Source organism: Chiloscyllium plagiosum, unplaced genomic scaffold (assembly GCF_037043375.1).
Source record: "Chiloscyllium plagiosum isolate Xiang-an unplaced genomic scaffold, Cpla_swu_hap1 HiC_scaffold_10, whole genome shotgun sequence".
Classification (NCBI taxonomy): Eukaryota; Metazoa; Chordata; class Chondrichthyes; order Orectolobiformes; family Hemiscylliidae; genus Chiloscyllium; species Chiloscyllium plagiosum.
In genome coordinates, this window is record NW_028270148.1 from 6,471,817 (window position 1) to 6,478,955 (window position 7,139).

The following is a 7,139-nucleotide window of genomic DNA, read 5'->3' on the forward strand; positions in this document are numbered from 1 at the left end:
CAGTCTTGGTCACTGAAATTCGAGCCAAGGTTCCACTCAAGTGTTTGTTTAAGAGGTAAATCCAATGGCCACTATTCAAACACAACTTTCGATTCACAGTCATTATTTTGAATTAAAACCCAACTCTTCCTACAAAAATGCAAAATACAAATACAATTACAGGGAGAACGCTCAGCTGTGTATTCCAGGATTTAAGTGTCTTTGTTAATTCTCCACCAGTCTAACAGGAGTTGGTAAAATGACCCATCCTTTTGTGAAACCCGTGTGACACTCACTATTCTGTTGCTGGGCACTATTTAACAGAGTGAGCCTTGCTTCCTGGAAAGTCTCCTTGTTAGAGGGTGTCAAACATCTTTGATTTCCCAAGTTTACATTTAGATTACAACTTCAGTCTTATCGTTTTACGTTAAGAAAGAGCTCTGCATTTCATACAGTGTGAAAAGAGGCCATTCAGCTCATCAAGTCTGCACCAACCCTCCAAATAACATCCCACCCAGACCGCAATCCTATCCTTGGTTTTAGCTTGGCCAATCCACCCTAACCTGCACATCTTTGGACTGTGGGAGGAAACTGGAGCATCCTGAGGAAATCCTTGCAGGCATGGAGAGTATGTGCAAACTCCACACGGACAGTCACCTGAGGCTGGAATCAAACCTGAGTCCCGAGTGCCATGAAGCAGCAGTGCTAACCACTGAACCACCATGTTGTCCTGAGAGGATTTTCTGATGCAAAACCTTGCTTTAGAACTGGTACAGGAAATGTGGTGGGAGGCTGGGGAGAGGAGGATCAGGCATGTAGAGATGTTTCCCATTCTCAAAGTGTTCTGGTCTTGGGGAGAAGGAGGTGTTGGGTCTGGTGACTGGGAGGCATTGTGCAGAGGAGGTGCTGGATCAGAGTCTAAGGTGTGCAAGGAATCCAGCTAGATGCATAGATGTTGGGGTGTATGGGAATTTGAGGTTCAGTTTAATAGTTTCCCAGCAGATAGACTAGGTTTTTGGTAGACCAACTTTTCCTGAGTAGCTTTTTACTTCCCTACAGTTGAATTCTCAGAATCCTCCAGTTTAAACAGGAACTTTTGGAAGAATCCAGAGAAGGAGGAATTTCCCATAGGAATCTTCAGGCTCCTAGACAATTCCCTCAGAATCTGCTACAACAGTAATTCCACCAGAGACCTGTGCACAACTCCCTCCTACACTGCAGAAACAATTACCTCCCCATTGGAAAATCAAGGACATCATGTTACAAAGTGGCAAACTAAAACACTGTCAGAATGGTCAACAGTGAATCTTCATAAAGATTGGTTGGTGAATGGAGAGGATCTCCACAAACACAGATCAATGAACAGAGATGAAAATAGGGGAAGTGGTGAAGAATCTCCGCTGGTTTGGCAGCATTTGTGGAGAAAGAAAGAGAGTTAATGTTTTGTGTCTAATATGAACCTTCTTTGGAACTGAAGATGTTTGATATATGATACTTTTTTTTATCCTATTTGTCAAAGTGAAGGATGAAGTGAGTGAGGGTGCCCAGAGCAAATGACAAAGAGAGTGCTAATGGGGATAAAGAAGGGATTGGGGTACAGAAGAAGTGTTAATTGTAGGTGTGAATAAGAGGAAATAGATCAGCACTGCTGAGAGAGCAAACCCATGCAAACAAGGGGAACAGGGTGTAACGACAATGAAAGATAGAGTCCTCCCTCACAAGCAAACAGAGTGACAAGCAGAGAAAAATTTTCCTGTTGACTTCTCCTGCAGTCAGTGCTGTCAAGACAGGGAGTAGGAGTCTAGAACTGACTCAGAATTGTGCATCGAAGGAATGGTTGTAACAGGCAATAAATAATGTAACTATTTACACCAACTCAAAGTGGAGTTTGTCAGCTCAAAGGAGACGATGTATAATTGAGGTGACAGCACAAAGCTTTGCAAATTGATGTGGAAATCACCTGGAATAATCAGATGATGCCATTCTGTCTTGAATGTAATTGTTTAGAGTCACAGATGTAATTGTTACGTCCTGGCCCTTTCATTAAGGAGCTCACCGGCCTCCCCTTGCCCAACTGAATTATTCCAGCACTGAACCAGCATCAAGCTCATCCCCTTTATCAACCTGATTGCTAAGTCAGATTATAGCAGGTAAAAATCCAACATCACATCACAAGCTGTACATTGAGGGTACCAGTGGGCCCTCCCATATGAATCACCGCTGATTGACTCCACTGGGAGCATAGGATCAAAGAACCATACAGTAAAGAAGAGACCCTTCAGCCCATCAAGTCTGCATCAACAAAAACCACTCTAAACCTACAATAGTCCCACTTTCCAGGACTTGGTCCATAGATTTGAATGTTGTGACATTTCAAGAGCTCGTCCAATTGCCTTTTAAAGGTAGTGACACTTCCCACCTCAACTACAATTCCACAGAGTGCAATCCAGATTCCCACCACCCTCTGGGTGAAAATTTCTTCCTTCAAGTTCGCTCCAAACTCCTGCCTTTCACATTAAAAATAAGCACCTTGTTAATGATCCTTCAGCTAAGGGGAACAGCTGCTATCTATCCACCCTGCCCATGCTCCTCATAATCTTCTACACCTCTGTCAGGTACCCCCACCCCCTTAACCTAACTCCGCTCCTAAGGAAACAGCTTAAGTTTATCTTCCTTGTTGAAATGCTCCATCCCAGACAATATCCTGGTGATCTCCTCTGTACCCCCTCCAGTGCAATCCCACCCTTCCTATACAAAAACACAAGTTGCTGGAAAAGCTTAGCAGGTGTAGGAGGATCTGTGAAGAGAAAGTAGAGTTAACATTTTGAGTCCAGTGAGCCTTCTTCAGAACTCCATTTCTGAAGAAGGGTCATTGGGCCTGAAATGTTAACTCTGCTTTTTTCCCATGGGTAATGCCAGACCTGCTGAGTTTTTCCAACAATTTCTGTTTTTGTTTCTGATTTCCAGCATCTGCAGTTCTTTCCGTTTTTGTTGAGTGTCGCACCCTTCCTGCAGTGCAGTGATGAGAACTGCACACAGTATTCCAGTTGTGGTCCAACCAAAGTCGCATACAGCTTCAACATAACCTCCCTGCACTTCTAATGTATATCCCAACTGGGAAAGGCATGTAGCGCATATGCCACCTTCAGGACACTATTAACCTGTCCTACCACCTTCAGGGATCTGTGGAAAAGCTCCTCAAGATCCTTCTGTTCTTCTGAGTTTGTGTCCTACTGTTCCTGCCATCCTCTGCTTTATATTTGTTTTCCCCTTGTGTTCTCCAGCTAACTGACCATCATTTCCTTTGATAAATCTCAATAAACTGGCTGTGTTAAATCAGTACTGTTTTGGTCTGACACAGGGGGAGTTATACCAACCAGAGAGAGAAGGACAGAGACCAAAAGAGCATGCGAGTTGGGGGAATAAGAAAGAGAAGAGAGCGGTCAATAGAAAAATGAACAGAAACAGAAAATTTAATGGAGATATCCATAAAATGGAATAGAGGGAAATCAGAGAATTAAATTCTGGATATAAAACCATTGAGCAGTGACAGGAGAAATAGACCAGGGAGATGGGGAAGGGCGGAGATTATGAAACCAGAAAGAGAAAGAGATAATGAAATGGAGAAACAGAGAAATATATAAATGAAAGACTGAGGGTTGGGGAAGAAAGAAATAATTATAAGATGGAATAGTCAGAGACATAGTGAAAATCAGAGAAGGGAACTTTTTATAAAAAAAAACTGAAATAAAAGTGATCAGAGAGGTGGAGAAACACAGACTGACAAAGGGAAAATGCAAAACTGGGCGAACAATTTCAGATTCATGTGAGAATGCGAGAAACTACAATAAAAAGATTGGGGCACACACTATCACACACACTGTCTCACACACACTAACACTAACACACTGTGAGACACTGACCCACACTTACTGTCACGCACACTGTCTCACACACACTAACACTAACACACTGTGAGACACTGACCCACACTCACTGTCACGCACACTGTCTCACACACACTAACACTAACACACTGTGAGACACTGACCCACACTCACTGTCACACACACTGTCTCACACACACTAACACTAACACACTGTGAGACACTGACCCACACTCACTGTCACGCACACTGTCTCACACACACTAACACTAACACATTGTGAGACACTGACCCACACTCACTGTCACGCACACTGTCTCTCTCACACACTAACACTAACACACTGTGAGACACTGACCCACACTCACTGTCACACACACTGTCTCACACACACTAACACTAACACACTGTGAGACACTGACCCACACTCACTGTCACGCACAATGTCTCTCACACACATTAACACTAACACACTGTGAGACACTGACCCACACTCACTGTCACACACACTGTCTCACACACACTAACACTAACACACTGTGAGACACTGACCCACACTCACTGTCACACACACTGTCTCACACACACTAACACTAACACACTGTGAGACACTGACCCACACTCACTGTCACGCACACTGTCTCACACACACTAACACTAACACATTGTGAGACACTGACCCACACTCACTGTCACGCACACTGTCTCTCTCACACACTAACACTAACACACTGTGAGACACTGACCCACACTCACTGTCACACACACTGTCTCACACACACTAACACTAACACACTGTGAGACACTGACCCACACTCACTGTCACGCACAATGTCTCTCACACACATTAACACTAACACACTGTGAGACACTGACCCACACTCACTGTCACACACACTGTCTCACACACACTAACACTAACACACCGTGAGACACTGACCCACACTCACTACCACGCACACTGTCTCACACACACGAACGCTAACACACTGTGAGACACTGACCCACACTCACTACCACGAGCACACACTGACCCTGCTCTAAGGCTTAGGTGCTCCTGGTCCAGAGAGAGAACGGTTCAGTTCCGCATGGTCTCATTGCAGAGCGGCTCCAGGTCGCTGCCACCGCCGGTTTGTGGTGAACTGTGAGGCGGGGGAGGGTGGAATTGCCAGAAGGACTGGGGTCCTGGCTGCTTGCCGGAGCTGGAAGAGGAGCTGGGTTCCTGGCCTGTCCCACACTCTGAGCTGAGCAGACAGCCCACTGTCTCAGCACATAGCAACCCCAGCTTCCCCCTGCTCCGTTTCGCACAGTCAATCCGGACTGGGGGATCACTGCAGCTTCCCCACAATCACAACCGCCTCACAGCGAAAGCCGAGCTGCCCCAGACACACATTCATCCAAACACCAGCTACGGTCCTGTGGAGAGAAGCCAGTATGACAGAGACAGTGAGCTCTGTGTGTGTGAGAGAGTGACAATAGGAATCTCAGCCTGGAGCAGTCTGCAAATATCACGGCTGGGAGTCAGTTCCCCTCACATTACACCCGGATCCAAAACGTTTCCGTCCGACTGGCTAAATGTCTGTACTGCCTAACCAGAGTCTATGCAAAGGATAAAACTTTTTACTCTACCTGTGCCTGGGAGTGTTTGATGGGGGACAGTGTGAAAGGAGTTTTGCTCCATATCTAGCCCCGGGCTGTCCCTCTGCTTGGAGTGTTTGAAAGGACAGTAGAGAGGGAACTTTATTATGCATCTAACCCCGTGCTGTCCCTGTCCTGGGAGAATTTGATGGGAGAGTGTTACGAAGTGGATTGTTGACAGTTGTAGATTGTAAATTATATTATTAATAGTGATTGCTTGTGATTGTTTGGTGCTGTGAGCATTACTGCCTGAAAGCATTGATTGAAGAAATGATTCTGAGTTATTTGCTCTTTATTAACTTCAGTGAAAGTGCAGTGTCAGATGGTGGCTGCAGAATTGATTGAGTGACCTCAAGGGTTTCTCTCGAGTCAGGATCGATTTTTTCAGTTGGCAGCATCAGAAATAAAACCAAAGGATTGTCACTCAGATTTTTGACCATATACAGAGTCCATTAATTATAACATTTCCATATTCACTACTAATATTGAGATTGCTGTGATAGTTATTTCAAACAACAAAGAAAGCCGGAGAAACTCGGCAGGTCTGTCAGTATCTGTGGAGAAAGAAATAAATCAACGTTTTTCGGTCTGTTATGATTTCTTCAGAACCGAAGTGGACTGAAAAATACCACCGTTAAAAGGGAAGAAAATATTCCCCTTCTTGATCTTTCCATTCAGTGGTGTCCCCTGCCCTCTATCCCAAAATCTGTAGCCAGGAAGAATGGAGGAATAATCCGAGATTCCCACCAGAGTAACTCTCCGCCATGAAGCACTGGAGTGACACTTATCTCATTGATTCATGAGAATAGTGATGAGGAACTGCATTCTGGGCCAGCAGCTTCCTGCCTGTGATTGGTGCAGATTTATTCTTGGGTGTGTCTATCCAGGTGTGTTACATAAGAACGCTCAGTGGTAAATCATAGAATCCTGACAGTACGAAAACAGGCCATTCTGCCCATCGAGTCCACACTGACCCTCCAAAGAGCATCCTACCCAGACCCAACCCAATCGCTGTATACACACATTTCCTATGGCAAATCAACCTAACATGCATATCCCTGGAAACAATGGGCAAATTAGCATGGCTTATCCACCTAACCTGCCCATCTTTGGACTGTGGGAGGAAACCAGAGCACCCAGAGGAAACCCATGCAGACACGGAGAAAATGTGCAAACTCCCCACAGACAGTCACCAGAGGGTGGAGTCAAACCCAGGTCCCTGGCATTGTAAGGCAGCAGGGCTAACCACTGAGCCACCAGCCTGCCTGTGATGATGTGTTTGCTGAAAGTATTGAAGGAAATCAACTCTTTGAGCACACTGCCACCTCAAGCTGAAATACATTGTGACTCACAAATCCCAAATACATCAACCTCTGTTCTAAATACCTGAATAGATATCCCGGCTCTAGAGATTTGACCATACTGCACCAGAGCTATCAGGGGATGGTTTCCAACTTTTGTTGATATGGATTCAAGATTCCCATTGAATCTGTGCTGGACCCTCATTAAAATGACCTGGCAGTTCTGACAGACTCAACAAATTGGAAAGAACCTTGGACAAGGGGCTTGCAAAAGTTCCAGAAAGAAGGCCCGGGCCCAGGCTGATGATCAGCAAAGCTGCTCAGAAGATCCTGC

The 7,139-nt window shown here is 45.2% G+C and overlaps 1 protein-coding gene across 2 annotated transcripts in view; it reads right to left on the bottom strand.

Annotated features, from left to right (window-relative positions):
• Positions 1–5,542, bottom strand: part of chrna2b (cholinergic receptor, nicotinic, alpha 2b (neuronal)) — a 31,591-nt gene extending 26,049 nt beyond the window's left edge. The window contains exon 1 of one of the 2 annotated variants that reach the window (XM_043695265.2): positions 5,496–5,542. The gene's annotated coding sequence lies outside the window, so the exon portion shown is untranslated. Of the gene's footprint in view, positions 1–4,900; positions 5,323–5,495 lie in introns of those variants that run through there. The other variant, XM_043695264.2, reaches the window with a different exon arrangement.
• Positions 5,543–7,139: the final 1,597 nt, after the last annotated feature.